General features: G+C 40.5%; 1 protein-coding gene across 1 annotated transcript in view; it reads left to right on the forward strand.

Moving 5' to 3' along the window:
• LOC135242400 (protein NLRC3-like) overlaps nucleotides 1-20,796 on the forward strand; it is a 1,894,071-nt gene that overhangs the window by 43,778 nt on the left and 1,829,497 nt on the right. The window lies entirely within an intron of this gene.

A 20,796-nucleotide genomic window follows, 5' to 3' on the forward strand; every position in this document is an offset into this window, starting at 1 on the left:
GCAGTCTCAAATTCTGGACATTACACCCAAATAAAGAAAGGCTTTGATTCCACATGTCTTAGCTTGAAAATGTTTTAATTGTCGCTAGCTAATGGTAGGCATCCTTACCGATCCAGCACGTTCTGCGAAAAGTTCTTTTGTTCTGAGAAAATGGGCAATGCAAATACTAACTGCATTGGTTATTGTAATACTGGAGTGCCTGTGGGCTCCAGAATTAAAACCCATTTCTTGTAGGTCTTTTCAATTTTGGCAAAACAAAAGAATGTATTGCTTTCTCCACATCCAGAGAAGGGACAATGCTTAGGCATTGTCAATTTAGCTTGCCTAGCGTGCACAAAAGTGGCAAGAGCATTATTTACACATTACATGTAAAAAGAATTTCACTGGACTTAAGGGTTTTGTTACATAACTAACACCCAATGAACCCTGCCCATTGAAAACCTGGCGTTTAGCCAAGGGGGAGAGCAAGCCAATTTCGGCACAGGCTTTTATTTGTTTTTTCTTTTTTTGTTTTCTGCAATAATCGTTTGAAAGTATTTCTGGGCCATTCGTGAATGTAAAACAGTAATACAATGACACATCAGCAAAGAATTCACCGATTGTTGTGCAGATAACTAAAAGCAGTGAAATGTTGCAATGTATTTTCCAAGACATCCCAAAACCTTTCCAAATTGCACATTTTAGATAACATTTTGAACGGGTTATCTACACTACAAAAGAAGTTTTCTTCTCTCAAAATCACATATTTTGAATAAATAACTGAGGTGAACATGTTTTTGGGAGTTAATTTCTTACAGCAGTTAACATTATGCTGAATGTAGAAATACAAATGTTACAGTAGCTGGCAGCGATTAGCAGAAATTATAACAGAAAACTAATATTAGTTTGAGTTGAACTTGCTTTGCTGCTGCTGCCGTTACTCACTTTTCTAGAGATTTCATCCATTAGAAGCTTTGCAAAAGAAAGAGACGGTCTGTATCTGTCGCTGCTGCAGCGGCTGATTGCAATGTCAGCTGCAAGTGTGTTGTTTACATTCCGAACATTCCACTAGTGTTAATTAATGGGAAAGTTTCTTGTTAACATAAATAAAATATAAATAAAAATGGTAAATATCTCAAAAATATTTGCACTACTGGCAAGAAAAGCACAAGCAACTAGGTGAAGCTACGAGATATAAAAGGTAGGTGTTGCTGAAAAACTGTAGGAGGAGTCGCGTACAGGATGTTGACTTGATGTGGAATAAGAAGAAATAATAAGGAGAACACTAAATTCACTTCAGTAAACTTACATGCCCACCAGTATGGCTCTCACGTGGTCTAGAGCACACTCTACAAACCAATCAGAACTTTCTAAATATGGAAATAATGCCTCTAATTGAGATTTGCTTTTTCGAGCTCTTCAATTACTGTTATCACAGTGAAAAAACCTTTTCTTCGATCCACCATAATTATGAATTCATTTCATAGTACAATGCTAAGCTGTTTTGAGAGCGAGCTCGCTTCAGTCTGCATGCACTCTCTGCTTGTCAGCACAATCTGCACTACGCACAGGGAGTGGAGGCAGATATGCACTTAGGTTACTAGCAAATGGCTGGACCCACAGGCAGCAATGAGGGCTCATTTGACAGGTGACAGTCTTGTTTAATTCATTCTGTAACTTGATTGACTTAAAAGTAAACCTATCGCTGTTCAGATAACTAAATGCCTACTGAACAAAACAGTATACGTAAAGACAGCATCGGGTGGTCAGATATGTCGGCCAACTAGTGTTGATTAATGGGAAATTTTTTTGGAGAACATAAATAAAATACAAATAAAAAATGTAAATAGAGGTGTTGTTCTGACAGCTTAAATGGAATACATTTTTCATGCAAAAATAAGAAAGGCAAAGTAATTATGGGAAGTATAAAAAACATGTTTTATGATGTGGGTTAGTGTGCAATGAGTGATTGGGGAATGGGGAGGCTCCTTTCATTTTACTGACATTTATTGCCATTAGCGCTGATAAGGGAACGAGTGGTGTTGTTGGCCAAAAAGGAGGCTGTTGCAGCCGTTGAGCTTGAATTTGTGACGTGTTTGTAGCCCCTTTAATAAATTGCTCATCTTTACTTTATCCCCATTCTATGGGCGCTGCTGCCCGTACCACTAGGGGGCAGGGGGGGGGGGGGGGTATTTTACACTGCAATGTCACTGTCACCTTTCAGGTGTAGGTGGGTGTATTATATCACATTCAGGTGTTGGCGGGGTTTATTATGTCACAGTCAGATGTACAGTGACTGAGAGCTGCAGATAGAGGATGAGTTTTACCCTGAAACTCTGTTTCCATGTTTTGTTCACAGGATACAGCAATCACAGGAGCCTAGCTCTTTAGATGAAATGAGTTCAGAGAAACTATCTTTCTCAAAAAAGGTGTGTGATCTGTATTTTTCTTCATTGTATTCAATTTGTTATTATGTGTTTTCTTCATAGAGCAAGTTTCATTTGATGATACAAGACATATATCATGTACAATGAAGAGATAATGTTTTTAGGTTCAGAGTATTGCACATTGCCTGAATAACATACCGTGCCCTTTCCAAAGATTACTCTTGTCAGACATCTAATTCACTATTTGGCCGTTTTCAGCCATTGGAAGTTTCTAAGCGCTCGGCCAGCATAGCCTGTATGATACAGAGCAGGGGGACAGGGGGCAGGGAGGGGGGGGGTAGCCATTGGAGGTGTGAATGTGTATGTATGAGTGTGGGTCTGCATGTGTGTGTGTCTCAGAGTGGTAGTAAACAACCAAACTATAGAGGCTGCGTGAAATGCTTCCAGAGAAAATAGACTATATGGCCAAAAGTATGTGGACACCTGACATCCAACATCTCATCCAAAAGTATGGCCATCAATATGGAGTTGGTCCACCCTTTGCTGCTGTAACAACCTCCACTCTTCTGGGCAGGCTTTATACTAGATGTTGGGGAATTGCTGTAGGAATTTGCTTCCTTTCAGCCAGAAGGATAGTGAGGTTTGGCACTGATTGGGCAATTAGGCCTGGCTTTCCAGTTGATCCCAAAGGTGTTGGATGTGGTAGAGGTCTGGGCTCTATACAGGTCAGTCAAGTTCTTCCTCACCGTTCTGGATAAAACCATTTCAGTATGGACCTCACTGTGTACCTGGGGGCATTGCCATGCCCAAACTGCTGGGGAAGCACATAATCCTCCTGAATGAGATTGTATGCTGCAGCATTGCCTTAACTGGAACTAAGGGGTCTGGCCCAAACCATGAAAAACAGACCCAGACTAAGGAGTGTCCGGATACTTTTGGTCATATAGTGTATCTGTCCCTGTTCTGGCTGTCAAAAACACGTGACACAAAAGGCAAGGATCCCAGTTTGTTTAGTTGAGTTTTTATTTAAATTACTATGATAGAGCACACAGTACTTCATGTGTTTATTTCACACTGATACAGCACACCTCTACATGTGTTTATTTCACACTGATGCAGCACACCTCTTCATGTGTTTGTTTCAGTTCCTCCTGCGCACTCTGATGAAGCTGAAGAAGGATGAGAAGTTGAAACTGTTTCAGAGCCATCTGAGTCAGGATTGCCCAGAATGCTTTAAGAGTCTGTCTGAAGATCCTTCTGAGCTGGATAAGTTTAGGAAGATGAAGGAATTGTTCAAGAGTCATCAAATTGATGAAGAATGCACTGAGAGAGAGCAAGAGGATTCTAAGGCCCTGTGCATAGTTGAGAAGATGCTGGAGACCTGTGGCAGTGAGAGGTCTCTGAAGATCACACTCCACATCCTGAGGAACATGAAGCAGAAGGATCTTGTCGACTCACTGGAGAGAGATGAGCAGCTCAGTAAGAGTTTTCTCTCATTGGTTCTGTGTCTCCATTAGAATGCTGAAATTAATTTAGCAAACAAATCTGATTAATGTTCTTATTTATAGCATTCACACTTATGTATAGAAAACCAACATGTGCACAAAGCCATTTAAATAAAAATACAGCCTGGAGCAGTGATTGTGGGGACAGGCATATGAACAAGATGAAATGTGCCTGAAGGGGATTTAACACCAGGAGCTCCAGACCATTCCGCAGGATTGAAATCGCTTAAGGCGCGGCCTGGGTCACATGACACATGAGACTTCAAACGGGAAATGTTTGAATTGTTTGCTAGATGGCGCTTATTAGACACGAGCTGACAAAGGTTGCCAGCCTATTGTCCAAATGAAATATTTATGAAATATAAAAGCTATGTTTTAGTTATGGCTCGGCATTCTAGCCAACACATTGCATTACAAACTAAATGTGTTTGGAATAAATTGATCAGCTAAACGCCAAATTTGAAGACCTTTTGAAGTGAATGATTCATGAAAAGCTAACAATGAACAGATAGTAGGGAGATCAAATCTGTTTGGCGAGTTCTGTTTCTGATCTTTCTTCATGCATAATGTCATAAATGCGTATAATCAAATAACAACATATAAATTGCCAATTTGCCAGAATATAACTGTTGTTTCCTACAAGACAATTTTTAAAATTAGCCGCTTCCCTCTACATGTAATCACTGTGGTTGGAGGGAAACGCATCATCACCTGTGCGACTTTTAGGGTCGAGTTTTCTGTTTTATAGAAATATATGTAAAAATATTGTTGTTCAAGCCAATTTTCCTAGTGACCTAGCCACCAGAAAACATATGTACACTGGCGATTCGAAATCCAAAGATGGCGCATGTCTCCTATTCATCGTAATTACAAAAAACACCCATTCGTAAAACTAAAATACTTTATACCACACTGTAGATAAGACCTTGGCAAATAAATACATGTAAGGATCTTGTTGTTCAAACGTGTTTTCCCGGTGACTTAACCACCAGAAATAATAGTTACAAAAACGAGATGTATGGAAACACAAATCCTCGCAACACTGGTGGTATTTTAACATGGATGTTTTCACGATTGTTCCGTTCATATTAGTTTGCACATAGCGCACATTCATTCTGTTACATTTCACTCAATGAAATGCAGTACATGCAAGTAAAAAATGGGACCGTTTTGGGGGAGGGGGGTCGTGCTTCCAGCGTCTTGAGCAATATGCAAATTATATGGTGACAATGAGTGTGTCTAATCTAATCAGCAGTGCCAATAACAACAGCATTCTCAGTTGCAGGCTGAAGTTCATAAAAATCATGAACTAAAAGATGAAGACAGAAAAATATGCTTTTATGCTCCCTACGAAACACAGCAGAGAAAGTGGGATTTCAAAACTGAATACAGTACAATATATCTCTTCAGTGCACACAGGAAGTTACACTGAGATAGCAACAAAGTAAAAAGACGAGACACGTATCTTCAGTAATTTGCTTTATTATATCGAAACCACTAGCATACAGCACATTGTTAGGAAATTGAAATGATTTTGAAAATATAACGGTAGCTAAATATATAGCTAGCAAGCTGAATTATTTAGAATCGCCCTCACCCTCCCTGTGCCCCAGAATACAGAATTGTCTTTGTTCCTCTCCATGACACCAGTGAAGGCGATTGGAGACTTCACTTCAATAGGCCTTACTGAAATTTTCAACTGCGTCAGCATTCAAAGCAGAGCTTGGGTTGCACTTTAGTACATTTTCCACAGACAAGTCATTTACACTTGTCACAGATGTCACAGGTTTTGTTCCTCCACATCTGGATACCTGGCAGCGTTTTCTTTTCAGTGACCGCTCTCGCTGCGGTGTGTTAGGGGCTTGTGGAATGCTCAATGTCGGCTGCTATCCAGAACGTTATTCCAAATTTGTCTGGTTTAGTAGCTATGTACTGCACAAACCGGCACCATGCTTTAGTAGGGAACAACTGCCCATCAACAGTTATGTTTTCTCCAGGTGTGTAACATGCAGTACTGTTACTTACAAATTTGATCCAGATTTCATACATAATGGCAAATTCGTCTTTCTCAAGAAGTGTTGCCCTTGTGTCTTTATCATCAAATCTGAGATAGTGCATGATGTCCCAAAACCTTTGCCGCAACATAGTTTCGTTTCGAAAAATGGATTTCCCAAGTCTGAAGATCAAAGCTCTTCTAAAATGCTTTTACCGCCACTGATGCCTCGTAAATACAACACTCCCACGAAAGCTTTCAACTCAGTGACCGACAGGTCCCAATTTTCTGCCCCATGCAACTCTCTTCTGGCTGGACTACCGGCATCTGCCACCAGACCCCTGCAGCTCATTCAGAATGCTGCGGCTCGTCTGGTCTTCAACCTCCCAGACACTCCCACGTAACTCCCCTGCTCACTACCCTCCACTGGCTGCCTGTTATAGATCGCATCAAATTAAAAACATTGGTCCTAGCATACCAGGCAGTCAAGGGATCAGCCCCAGCATACCTTCACAAGATATTCAAACCCTACATGCCAGCCAGATCCCTCCGTTCTGCTACCTCAGGACGCCTAGCACCTCCCCCTCTTCGCACCTGCACTTCCAGAACACGTCTCCTGTCTGTTCTGGCCCCACGATGGTGGAATGACCTCCCTGTGGAGGTCAGAACAGGTGAGACCGTGACCCATTTCAAACGACGACTGAAGACCCACCTCTTCAGGCTGCACCTCTCCCCATCCCTCCTTCCCCCTGTAAATGACTAAACTTAGGGTTGTAACTAGGCAGCTGTTTCATAGGTGACTTAGGCGCATCAACTGTCTTAACGACTACTTGTATTTTTATTTATTTTTATTTTTCCATAGATTGCGTTGTTGCCGTTCTCGTTGTTAGTGTTAATCAGTTTAACCATCAGGATCCAAGTTGAACTATGCGGTTGTTCCCTGTACTTGGACCGGTACTTCTCTCTAGGGGTTTCGTCATACTTGTTCCTGGTTATGGTTATACACTTTGTTGTACGTCGCTCTGGATAAGAGCGTCTGCCAAATGCCTGTAATGTAATGTAATGTAATGTAATCTCTGTGGGCCTCTGCCACAGTATACTTGACTCTGCTCCCACATCGGAATGTCAATCAGACATAGCAGACTGCTCAGCGGACTTTCAGTGTTCTCCTTGGCGCACCATGTGGGCCCAGTAAGACATTGCATGATGGTGCCCTGCCCAGAGCATTACCAGCAGTCTATTCAAACCAAACTGTTCCATCGTTTGCCCTTTCCTCTCTCTCTGTGACAAGCTCCGTCTCAGTCTCAGTCTCAACTTCAGAATCAGAATCAGAACCTGAATCATAATCAGTATCAAGCTCCATCTCCTCATCGCCCGAATGCATTTTATTTGCATTCTGAATCAGGTCTAAAGCTTGCTTGGCAGAGTATCGCCGTGGTCGTCTGTACATCTTTGCAACTGATACCAAACTGAACTGGTCGCCGAAAATAATCATGCTTCTCCTTTATAGCCCTGTTTTCATAGCCCAAAAGTAATTTGAATAGAAATTATTATAACAGCCCTGCCTGTGCCATTATAGTTTCAGGTGGTGTGGTACGTGAAAAGCCAATTTTTTGATAGGGTGTAACATCCATAACATGCTACATTAATAATCTTTTTGATTCAAACTTTGATAATTATGTGGCCTATATTGTCTCAAATAGCGTAAATATGAATACTCTGCGTAAAATAAAATAAAACAAATCAAGTTACACATAATAGCAACATATGCAAGGTGTAGGATATTTGTTTCCATTGTGTGGTATTTTAACATGGGTGCATTTCATTTTAACCCTTATATAAATTTTTCCACTTGCATAATAACTATGTAGGACAGGACTATGGTTTCAGAACACAAGTGAAATGCATAGGCATAAACAAATGATAACGAAACGATTGCAATATTTAAAATATTTTTAAAAGGAATATAAATAATGATAGAATTTATTCCTGGTTCTTTGACGTGGTTCTTGCTTGGGCTGTCAATCTTATGATAGTGTAAGAAAACTGCTCATCAAATGGTGATGTGCTGAATATTAGAAACATCAGTGGTAGCGACCTGTTTCTCTGATTGGTAACTGTAAAAGTATTGCTGAAATTGGAATAGTAATTATGTGGACAATTCGTTTTATAAACTCCATAAACTCTATCAATGGTTGCGCGGGCATGGCAAAGCACAGACTCCTATATTCCCACAAAACGCATCCTGATGGTTTATGCATGTGTTGTTGCATCTACGCAGACAGCGTGAACAGTCTTCTACCACAGTTCCTAACGTGCAAGGCTCTTATTTTTTATATGAAACAAGGTTCGGACCTATTATGACTAGAAATAAAACAAGTAAAACTGCGACTTTTGTATCTTTGTTTGGGACATTTATTTTTTTACTACTTAGTAAAAGACCTACTTATGATAATAGCTTCAGCAAAACTACCAGCTATTCACGCACGATCGTTCACGCTCATCCATGGAATCGGACCTCACCCCTCCCCCAGCCCCAGAATACAGAATTCTTCAGCTGCCTTTAGCGAAACCAGAGCTGATAGTTTTTCTCTATGGCTCTGAGCCAAACTTTCAGCAGGTGTGAATGTTCCACTTCACAGAGGGGCGTGACTTTGTTCCTATCCACGACACCAGTGAAGGCGATTGGAGACTTCACTTCAATAGGCCTAACTTATATTTTCAAAACCTACATTTTCAACTGTGAAAACAATATTTAGAAATTTCCATTCGATCTATGGGTAAGGAAATTTATTTATTGATATGAAATGAAAAAATAATAAAAATCCATAAAAACATTAGTAAATGTTAATAGTAAATATAAAACATTAGTAAAAACAAGCGCAAATCCGCAATAAATGCGACCGCGCATGCATCGACAGGAGGACACTTCTGTGGACCGACCGACCAACAGAGAGAGCTAGCCTAAAGAGCTGCTGATCGCCTCTATGCCGTGGAGTTTGTAAGCTTAGAGCTGCCTTTGCCATCATGTGACTTGACGTTGCCAGCTTGGTCGATAGCACATTGCTCAAGACGCCGTCTCATCTTTATACGCGCATGCATGAATGAATGTGTGCTTTCGTTTCTAAATAAGTGAAAAATTACGCTCAGCATAAGTGAAGAATGCTCTCATGGAGCATTCACACGTGCCATGCTTCGCTAAAGCAGCTGAAGTTTTCTGTGTTCTCGGGTGGGGGAGGGGTGAGCGCTGAATGTCTTACCCATACAGTTCAGTGGTCTTACCCTTAGATTGACATGTGAATGCCCCACTTGAGAATGGTGCACTTATGCCACGGCGTGTGAATGGTTGATAGTTGATATGTCTCCAGAGAGAGATAAATGTTCTATTAGTCCAGCACATAATATTATTATTATTATTATTATAAATATTATTATCAACTATAAAGTGTAATATTACTCATTACTCGCTTCAAAAGTAATAGAAGTACTTTACTTAGCCGTAATTCGTTACGCTACAAAGTATACTTTGTATTACTTTTTGTTACGCAGCAATCTCTCTCTCTCCCTCTCTCGCTTATACTTTTTTTAGTTTTTTCCATTTAGCTTATACTGTTTTATCCAGTCTCGACAGAATAATAGCATACACCACACAAACACATCACAAGACACTTCGCATTTGAGAAATCTTTTTTTATTGTGTGTAATAGTGACATTTATTTTTCTCCCAAGTAGTCTAAAGGTTAATACTATGTAAAAAAAGAAAATCTATGAAGTTACACATAATAGCAATATTTGTAACGTGTATGCTGTTTATTCTAAGCAACTGCAAAGCCTAGCCTGACCGGACATCGTGTCACCACTCGCGTGCGACTCACTCGCACGCTGTGATGGATGTTTTTTTCCAAAACCTTTAGTCCCTGAAATGAATGTCCCCTCCTTTCTAGTCCCTCTAGAGCAAAATGTGTCACAACTTCACATTTTTACCTCACAGAAAATAAAATTTGATACAGCTATAATTTTGAGCATATTTTGAAAAGTACGTTCACTATAATCTGTAATTTGGCAAATGGCAAATTTACGCAAGTCTCTATACGACTGGGCGCAAGGCTCAACAATATCAATGAGTGAGGCATGAAAGTCCACTGATAACAAGTGGACTAAATAAACGCAATCCCTCTGGGAAAAATCCATAGGAAATTTGCCGAGGGAACCCATAGCGGAAGAAACGTCCGGGTTGGCCTACAAAAAGACGTCTTCACTCTATGAATAAACAAATTACCAGCCGAAACAACAGCTATTGTGGATTTGCACTTGTTTTACTAATGTTTTAGATTTAGTTTTTGGGCGCACGGTGGTGCAGTGGGTAGCACCGTCGCCTCACAGCAAGAGGGTCGTGGGTTCAAATCTCGGCTTGGGGCCTTTCTTTCTTCGTGGAGTTTGTATGGTTTCCTCCAGGTACTCCAGTTTCCTCCCACAGTCCAAAGACATGCAAGTAGGCCAATTGGAGACTCTAAATTGCACATAGGTATGAGTGTGTGAGTGAATGGTGTGTGTGCCCTGCGATAAATTGGCGGCCTGGCTAGGGTGTATTCCTGCCTCTCGCCCAATGCACGCTGGGATAGGCTCCAGCACCCCCGCGACCCTGCTCAGGATAAGCGGGTATAGATAATGGATGGATGGAAAACCTTGCATTTGAAGACGGATCAATTTTATTTTAACCCTTATTTAAAAATTTCCAGTTACATAATAACTGTAAAATAAATAAATAAATACAATAGTGTTAAAGCAGGAACCCTGTGCTCAAAAGCTGGTGATTAAACCACTGTCCCATCAGACAGACTGCCATGAGTTTGTATCCAGGGCTAAAGAGCACTGAGGATAATAATATTAGATTTTAAAATCACCATGTGATATTTGAAGAAAGTATTTACCACACCAGTACGTCCACAATGTAAACCTGAGAATTGAAATGTAAATGGGCAATTGAAATATTTATCATATTTTAAACATAATTATTTTTCATATTTCCTCTCTTCAGATGAATCCATAAAAAGAGCCCAGCAGGCACTGAAAACTCATCTGAAGAGGAAGTTTGAACGCACATTTGAAGGTTTAGCAAAACAGGACCACCCAACCCTCCTCAATGAGATCTATACAGAGCTCTACATCACAGAGGGGGAAGTGGGGGGTCAATAATGAACACGAGGTCAGACAGATTGAGACAGCATCCAAGAGACAAACCACACAGGAGACAGCAATCCTCTGCAATGACATCTTTAAGCCTTTACCTGGACAAAAGAAACCCATCAGAACTGTGCTTACAAAGGGCATCGCTGGCATTGGGAAAACCGTCTCTGTGCAGAAGTTCATTCTGGACTGGGCAGAAGGAAAAGCCAATCAGGATGTTGATTTCATCTTCACCCTTCCTTTCCGAGATCTGAATTTGAAGAAGAAAAGAGCATTCAGTCTGATGCAGCTTCTGCAGCACTACTTTCCACAGCTGAAAGAGATCAAAAGTGTTGAAGGTGATCTATTCAAAGTTTTATTTATCTTTGATGGTCTGGATGAGTGTCGACTTCCTCTAAATTTCCGAAACAATAAGAAGTGCTGTGATATAACAGAGTCATCATCAGTGGATGTGCTGCTGACCAACCTCATTAAGGGGAATCTGCTTCCCTCTGCTCTCCTCTGGATCACCTCCCGACCAGCAGCAGCCAATCAGATCCCTCCTGAGTGTGTCCACCAGGTGACAGAGGTACGAGGGTTTGATGACCCACAGAAGGAGGAGTACTTCAGGAAGCGAATCAGTGATCAGAACCAGGCCAACAGAATTATCTCACACATAAAGTCATCCAGGAGTCTCTACATAATGTGTCACATACCAGTCTTCTGCTGGATTTTTGCTACTGTTCTGGAGACAATGTTGGGTAAAGCAGAGAGTGGAGATCTGCCCAAAACGCTGACTGAAATGTACACACACTTCCTGCTCATTCAGACTAATGTGAAGAATCAGAAGTATCATGGCACTGATGAGACAGACCCAAAGAAGATGTCAGCATCAGATACACTAATCATCTTGAAGCTGGGGAAGCTGGCTTTTCGACAGCTGGAAAAGGGCAATCTGATATTCTATAAAGAGGACCTGAGAGAGAGTGGCATTGATGTCAGTGAAGCTTCAGTGTACTCTGGGGTGTGCACAGAGATCTTTAAAGAGGAGTGTGGGCTGTATCAGAAGGTCTACTGCTTTGTGCATCTGAGCATTCAGGAGTATCTGGCTGCCTTGTTTGTGTTTCATTCTTGTGTAAATAAGAAAAGAAATGCACTCATTGCATTTGACGGAGTAGAGCTGTCTGAGTTACACAGGAGGACAGTGGATCAGGCCTTAGAGAGTAAGAATGGACATCTGGACCTTTTCCTCCGATTCCTTCTTGGCCTCTCTCTGGAGTCCATTCAGTCGCTCTTAGGAGGAATATTGACAGAGACAGGAAGCAGATCTGATGGAGGAAGGCACAAAACAAACTCTGTTCTGACTCTCTTTAAAAGACAGACACGGACAGAAAGCAGATCACAGAGCATTGAGAAAACAGTCCAGTACCTTAAGGAGAGGATCAGAGAAGAGTCTTCAGCAGATAGGACCATCAATCTGTTCCACTGTCTCAATGAACTGAATGACAACTCTCTAGTGGAGGAAATCCAGAATTCCCTGAGATCAGGAAAACTTTCTGAAAAGAGCTGCAACCAGACCAGTGTTCAGCTCTGGCCTTTGTGTTACTGATGTCAGAGGAGATCCTGGATGAGTTTGACTTGAAGACCTACAACACATCAGCAGCAGGTCATCAGAGACTGGTACCTGTAGTCAGGAACTGCAGGAAGGCCATGTGAGTATTATGTCATTAATAATGTAGATGATTGACCACATCTTTTCCCACTTTCAATTTCTAGTAAGAATAAAGTGCAATAAAGGCAAGTGGAAATTTGGTGTTAAAAAAAAGATTTCTGAATCAAGATGTTTTAACTAGTGCCCTCATTTGATGTTTTATATCCAGAACATAAGAAGCATCAAATGCAAAACCTCATCACTTATCATATATTTAATTTAATATTACTATTTACTAATTGAATACATTTACTAATTATTTGCAAAGATAGCAATTGTGAAATAAATAAGAAGTTTATTGATATCAGAGTTATCTGATAGATCAACCTTTATCAGAACATACAATTCAAGCAGATTAAAATGGAGAGGTGCTATATTAAGTTACAGAATTAAGAAAAGGTGCCCTATTTTGGTGACAGCACAGGCACAAACACACCTGGAATTGCTTGTGTCTTATTTTCACTTTCACCAGGGTTATTAGTTTCATGGTCTGTGGTTAATTTTGTACGTCGCTCTGGATAAGAGCGTCTGCTAAATGCCTGTAATGTAATGTTAATCTGGTTGTGTCAACATGGGTTTGTTGTGTTTACAATGAGCCCAGAATGAACTGGAAACTTATTTTTAACCATGTGTTTGGCTGGGCTAGGTCAATGATTTAGTGGACCTATGGAATGTTGAAAATGCATTTTAGAATTTTGGATGGATTGGGTGGTACATTACTGTACAGCCCTCAGAAAGTCAGTGCATTCTTTGTGGTGTGCTGTGTTCTACACTACATAGCCATACACCATGGATGTGACATAGACCCTCACAGAGGACACATTACAGGACTTTCATACGGAGAGAAGCAGAGTCGTATGTGACAATCACTACAGATATTACAGAGCACAGAGTGCACGAGAGAGCAGGGACTGGTTGGCTGTGGAGCCGTTTCACTAGTGAGTGTACATTCATCTTATCAAGTGCATGTCTGAAATGAATGACACTTAGTTGAAGTAAATCATTTTTTTGTTTATTTAAAATAGTGGTATGAAACAAAAATTGACAGCAAAGAAACAAAAAAGCTGTAGTAAATCCAGACAAAATGCTTCATTCCTGTCCTCTGGTGCACAAGCGCGATGCCTGCCTAGCTGAAACAGTAGCGGCAGCAGCAGGATGGAGAGGCCGACTGGAGGCTGTCTCTGCCAGCTGCCTCCTGCTCCTGGCCAGTCTGGGAATATTCTCCCTGTGGAACTGTTCTTGGGAACAGAACATTTTATTATACCTCTTAGCACTGGCATATGAACAGAAAATACACTGTTTTTGTTTAAATATTAACAAAATAATGAATCTAAACTATTCAGTTTAATCTTCATTGGTTTGTAGAGGTCCTCATAATGGTTGTAATTGTTCATAATGTTGGGCAGAGAAAATTCTCCCCTTAGAATAACCAGCACGACGAGATATATCCATGTAAGAAATAGGATTTATTTCTGGAGAAAGAGTCCAGAACCTACACACAACAAGATGGATAAGCCTGAACTGGAGAAAGCAGGGGCAGTCTCTGCTTTCATGAGCAAAAAATGTTTTAACAATAACATACATAATTCTACATCTGATTGGCACAGACAACAAGATGGATAAGTCCGGTCCCTGCCTTTATTAGCAAAAAGTGGTTAACAATAACATACATAATTCTGATTGGTACATGGTTAATACATATGCATATTGTAAGATTTAACAAAGTAAATGTTTGGCTGTGTCTAGTCATATAGCATGAATACTGAATAAGCACACGGTGACCTCTTAGTCTTCAGTGTTACATAAACAAGCTTTATATCAGATATAATAGTTTGGTTTTTATCGATTGGTTGCTTTCAGAGTCCTGGACAGCATGGTGTCATAGCTGGTTCCTCCCTGGCAGGATGGCAGGGGGAGGATAAGTAGGAAAGCCAAGCTCTCCAGAGCTTACATAAGAGACAGAGTTAATGAAAACCAGACACACACATAGACACACATACACACATACATACATACAATATTTTTGACTTCTTGTTGTCCTTGGGAGGTCTGGTGCCTGGAGACGGAGGGGCCCTGCTGCAAGGCCTAGGAATGTAGTGTTGTACAGACTTCTAGTTAATGCTAGAGAAAACTCTCCTCCCTTCAGTAGAGATGATCACAACACGCTTGCTCTTCAGCCATGGTGACATTAGCATATGGCTGTGTTTCCTAAAGGGAAATAAATGGGGTGATGTGATTGGCAATAATGAAACCAAACCCAACTACACCAACAGTCATTTTATTCTTATTGAACCTCTTTTATAACTCTGCCGCAGTTGCACTAGTGCCTGGAGTCAAGAAATGACTGAAATACCCAAATTCACCAGCGCCTTGCATTGCTGCTAGTGTTTGACAGTTGTGCCTTGACTGAGAAAATAGGGCCCAATTAAACATCTAATTTAATAACACAGGCTCAACTACATGAACAAAAACGATATTAGACAGTCCTGGAAAGGAAGTAAAAGATAATCATGAAAGAAATGAATGAAAGACAAAACCAAAACACAGCTTGAATCTCCCACATTAAAACTGATCAAAGCCAAAGACGCACAGCTGAGAAGAAAGACAAAGCTGAGACACAAGACCAAAGGCTCATGTCTGCTTAACAAGCCAGCACTTCATAGCCTGTATTCAATCAACATTTGTCCTTAACTTGGACTAGTAAATGCACCTCATACGTTTTCTTCACAAACTCAGTTTGGTGAATTAATTCAAGTTATTGCTGTAATTGCCAAACAGTTTGTGAAGAAAAAACATTCCTTGCTTTTAATTGTAAGTTTTAATTATAAGAACAAATGTTGTTTGAATCCCTGCCATGTGTTTGAAGGAGGGGGGTTCCCCTTCTCTTCCTGGTCTAAGCATAATTAATTACTGATTAGAAGAGAACAAAGGAGAGACTTATTTATACCCCTTTTTATATTTTACCTTTAAGCCGCTTGATAGGATAACACTTCTTTTCAATGTCATAATTAAAATTATGTTAAGTTTGGTTTGGGAGGGATATGTTTGGTTATGAATTACATGTTTGTGTTTCTATGTTGGGTGACTAGGGCAGGCAGTAAATGTACCATCTTTAAAGGCCAGTGGTACCACCCTGGTGTCTGCTTTATTCTCTTATAGGCTGACCCAGAATCTCCAGCATAGTGCCTGTAGATAGAGTGAAAATAGGAAGGTAGAGGAATCGTAGGATATAATGGGTGCCAGAGTGAGGTCTTCTCAGGGAACTGTTAAATTAGCCTCTAACCCCACCGCCTGTTCTTGAGTTAATTCTGAGGCTTGTCTCAGGCTAAAGCCTCACCTGTACAGGGATTCTGAAGTTTCCTAGAGCCCAGAACAGGCTGAATGGTGTCTCATTGGGCACTACCATCAAATATATCACAATCTCAACAAAATAAACTCATAAAGGTATCATTAACAGGTGTTCCCACAGACCTTTGGAGTACCTTGTTTCTCTACCTATCATATGTAATACCAGAAGACCGGACACACAGCTGGTTATATGTGAACAGATCACTTCTTTGTCTTTCTGCTTCTAAAGTGAATCTACTATTAACTGTATTTTAGATTGCAATGCTGTAGGTAGTTTGTCACAGAAAACCAAAACTAAAGAAACAAACTCACTGTCCTCTCTGGAAGATGTGCATTATTATTTTGCATCTTTCCTTTTGGTGGTAGCTGTGCCAAGCATTCAACAGCTTTGCAAGTTAACTCACTGTCCACTCTGGAAGATGGCAGCTGCACGTCTAGTATGGGATGGGAGGGTTAAGCCCAGAGAACAGATTATAGAAAAGGTAGATGAGCCCTTTGCCCCAATTCAGAGAACTTACAGTATAAGAAAAGGGGACATTTGGGTCAGAATTACATCTGTAGAACAGTTGGAGTTCAGTCCAGCAGGATGTTTAATTTTCAGGTCCAAAATACTGCAGTTGGAGAGTGTAGCACAGACATCTTCCTCAGAGCATCATCAACCTTAAAATCCTCAATTTCAGTCCTCATTACTGAACACTATCATTGGCACATTCCCCATATTAGATACATGATTCATGTATACCTAATATAATAATACTATAATATATTAACTCTTCTTTGCAGACTGCACAACTGTGAACTCACGCAGAAGTGCTGTAATATTGTGGCCTCAGCTCTCCAGTCATCAAACTCACCCCTGAGAGATCTGGACCTCAGCTACGATAACCTGAGATATTCAGGAGTGGAACTGCTCTGTGCTGGACTGAGGAGTCCAAACTGTAAACTACAGAGACTGGGGTGAGTAGTGCTGTGTACTGTGTGATCTTAACTAAATTGAATTTGTGATTATGGTTTTATTCAGTGAAATATTTAAAAGCTCTTTCTCTCTCAGTTTACTCCTCTGTCCACCAGCATTCTTTCTTTGCCCATATATACCTTACTCCTCTATCACAACAAGCAAATAAAAGCAGGGTAAAACCTTTTGAGGGTTGCCAGGTTTGTGGTTCCTGAGCAGAATGTAAGGTTTCAGTGGAGTCTGTAGTATCAGGTCACAGGTGATGACTGGATGCTGAATGTCTGATTGACATGGTAAAAGATTGACCACCTGCATAGTAAAATGTTTCAGGTCTGTCAAACATTGCAGTCTACATCCATCTCCATTATTCACTACCTGCTATAGTATGAACTCTAATGAAATTCATACATTTACCCCCCTCTCTTTCACACACTGACCTTTTGATGAAGGTGAGTTTTACTCCTTCATCACACACCTGTGTGTGCTGCAGCATTGTGGTGTTTCTGAAAGGATTGTGAATAAAATGGTATTTTATTCTGCTGGTAAAGCCGGGCATTAACTATTGGCCGGCAGGGTATGTGTGTACATCTTGGTGGGAGAGTGTCCATCTGAACAACATGAGAGCTGCTGTTTAGATGCAGTGTTACATCGTTTGGTTTAGTCACTCTTCTGTGGTTCCAGTCCCAAGTAATAGTCTGGATATTATACCACTGTAAGCAGGCATGCTGTGTGGAATAGTCTGATTCAGAGATCGATGTTCTGGCTCTAGCTCCTATCATCTAAAGGATAACATAATTTACAGGAGTATTTCTTAGATAAGTATTCTAATTCTTTCAAATGGCCTGACTTATTACATTTTTTGTGCAGTTTATATTACTCCACAAGGTCTACCAAACATGTTGATAAGGGATTTAAAAAAAAAAAATGACTTAATATATCAGGCTTTTATTATCATTATTATTATCATTGTTACAATAATAATTAAATGTAACGCACTAATTAGCCTGTTATATTCACAAAAGTGTGCGCGAATGAAATGAATGGATGGATTATAGGCTCAAGGACACACAGAACATAGGTGCAATGTGTGGAATTTTCAGAAGACACCACATTTTTTAAAATCTAGTGTCTACTAGCAGTTAAAGGTAGTGGCAATAATCAGTTGTGGTGTTCTCATACAGCCACTAGATGGCGATGCAGTAGAATTCCAGTTGATGCCGTGGTTCAGTGGTACTCACTAATTTTCTTAGGAGAGCCACTTATGAGTAAGACCATTACTCAAAGAGCCACAGAGATTGCAGATATAATTCAGATGTTTTTTTTTTTTTTTTATCATCACTCTCAAGATATTTCCCATCTTTGTGTATGTTTAAAAAAATACAGTACCATGCTTTCCATCCTTGCATCTCTTTTTATTCTCAATTCATAATTGCATTGCATTATTAAAAAGTGTAATACTTGTGTGTGAGTGTGTAAGGCTGGGAGTGGAATTCATCTTATGTATGTATGTACATATGCAATTATACATAAGCATTATCAACATGAAATTTAAAAAAGTTCACAAATATATATATATTGGCCTACTAATAGAGATGAAAAACGTATTTTTCTCTGTTATATTTGTATCAATATGTTGAGGCTCTCATGTGTTTTAGCTGTTCCTTGACTTTCTTCATGCAAAACTTGTAGTTAGTGGTTGCAATCCTAGTCAAACAATCAAGATTCACATCTGTAAGTCTACTTCTATCTTTTCTTTTGACAATGCTCATTATAGACAATGTTGCCTCACGTGAGTAAGTGCTCACAAAAAAGCTCATTACCTTCTGCACACAGAGCTTTAAATGTGGATAATCTGAGGCTCGGTCCATGCTCCAGAAATGAGCAACGCCTGATCTGAGCTCAGTTTTCAGTACATCGTTGACCTGCAGCTCAGGGATCTCACTCTGTATTACAGCAAGGTCTGGACAAAGGTTTTTCAGAGCAGGTGTAAGGCTTGACAATAGCACATTAAAAGGGTTCTCAATGAAATTGAAAAGCTCCCTATACCCCACAACATCTTGAAATCTTCTTTCAAATTAATTTCTTATTTCCTCCCATATGCCTACAAATTCATCATAGTCAAAATGTTGCAGTAGATCAGGGTTATCAGTTGTGCAGGCTCTTAGTTTGGGAAAGTGAAGAAATTCTCTGTCGGGTATGAAGAGAGTGGTGATCTTGTGCTGGAAAGCAATGACTGCTCTTAGCATGTTACCTGGGTGCTTCCCTTTTCCTTGGAGTTGGAGGTTAAGGGAATTCAGCTGGGATGTGATGTCAGTGAGGAGTGTCAGCTGTAATATCCAGTGTGGGTCCTCGAGCTTTGGCTCAGCCCTCCCCTTGCTTGAAAGAAAATCAGGGATGTGAGGAAGTTGAGTACAGAATCGTTCAAGCACCCGGCCACGCGATAAACATCTCACTTCGTTGTGCATCACCAGATCCCCGTACTCTGCCTCGTATTCCTCCAGAAGTGCACGGAATTCCCAGTGATTAAATGCCCTGGCCTCGATAAAGTTGATGACTTGCACCACGAGCTGCATCGCATTTTTTAGCTCTTGGTTTTTAGGTTTTGACACCAGTGCCTCCTGATTGGGATGGCAGGTATGCCATCCCGCCAAGTTACGCCTTGGCGAGGGCATGCCCCATACCTATACAGCACCGAGAGTTTGGCACTTTTCAGGGTTCCCCACAGAAATAACCACAACAGCCACAGACACTCAACCCTTAAAAACATTAAATTCTGTACATTCTGACCCCATTTCAATGAAAAACTGGCATACACACGCAAAATACCCATACCTTTTTACTCTGAAACATTTCCAGTTCAAACAGCTAATCTGCCTGTGGCCTAGTGGGTAAGGTTACAGTCTTGGGAACATGGGGTTGTAGGTTCAAGCCCAGCTAGGGACATATTTATTTAACCTGCTTTTACCCTCACTAATAATTGTCTACTACTTCTCAATTATTGCTTTTGCACCATATCTACCTGCCGTTCATCGAACGTATACACTGCATTATGATGTACCGTCTGCACGTTCCGTTATTAACCGGCTACAATATTGCAAAGCCATATGGATTCAACGGGAGCTCTTCTGTGCTTACTGGCCTGTGTTCTTCTTTAAAACCACGGACAGGTTTGCTAATGATATTTCACGCATTGCATAGCTATGTCATGGTGCTGCACTAACAAAGTCACAGACTGGTAAACCTCCGGTTGAAGGATTGAATCCCGCCTCGTCCACAGGCACATAATTTCCTCTTTTACGCTAACGTTTTCTTACGCTTTTATATTTGTTTTACCAAAACTCACTCACGGCCACTCATATGCATTTCATGACGGAAAATGTATTCCTTTTATTAAAAAGTTACACCAGTTCACCACTGTGCCATTTCTACTAACTATATTTCTTCACTTGGCTACCGTACAAAACCTTCTGATCAGCAAACGCCATGTTTCTACATTCGTTACCTTGCCCTGTTCTCTCTCTAGCCACATACAAACAATTACTACGTATGTACATTCTGCAACTCCCCATTAAAACATTACATTTAAAATCATGACTCACTCATAAGTATAACTACTAGTACTGAACATGAGAAAAGCACATTAGTGCAATAGATTTTACACGTTACTTAACCCTCCACTTTAATAGCTAATCCTTTATACAGACTGTTATATATACCGTTCCATAAGGAAACTAAGCTCACTCATGGTCACT

The sequence above is a fragment of the Anguilla rostrata genome, chromosome 16 (genome assembly GCF_018555375.3).
Source record: "Anguilla rostrata isolate EN2019 chromosome 16, ASM1855537v3, whole genome shotgun sequence".
In the NCBI taxonomy this organism is placed as follows: Eukaryota; Metazoa; Chordata; class Actinopteri; order Anguilliformes; family Anguillidae; genus Anguilla; species Anguilla rostrata.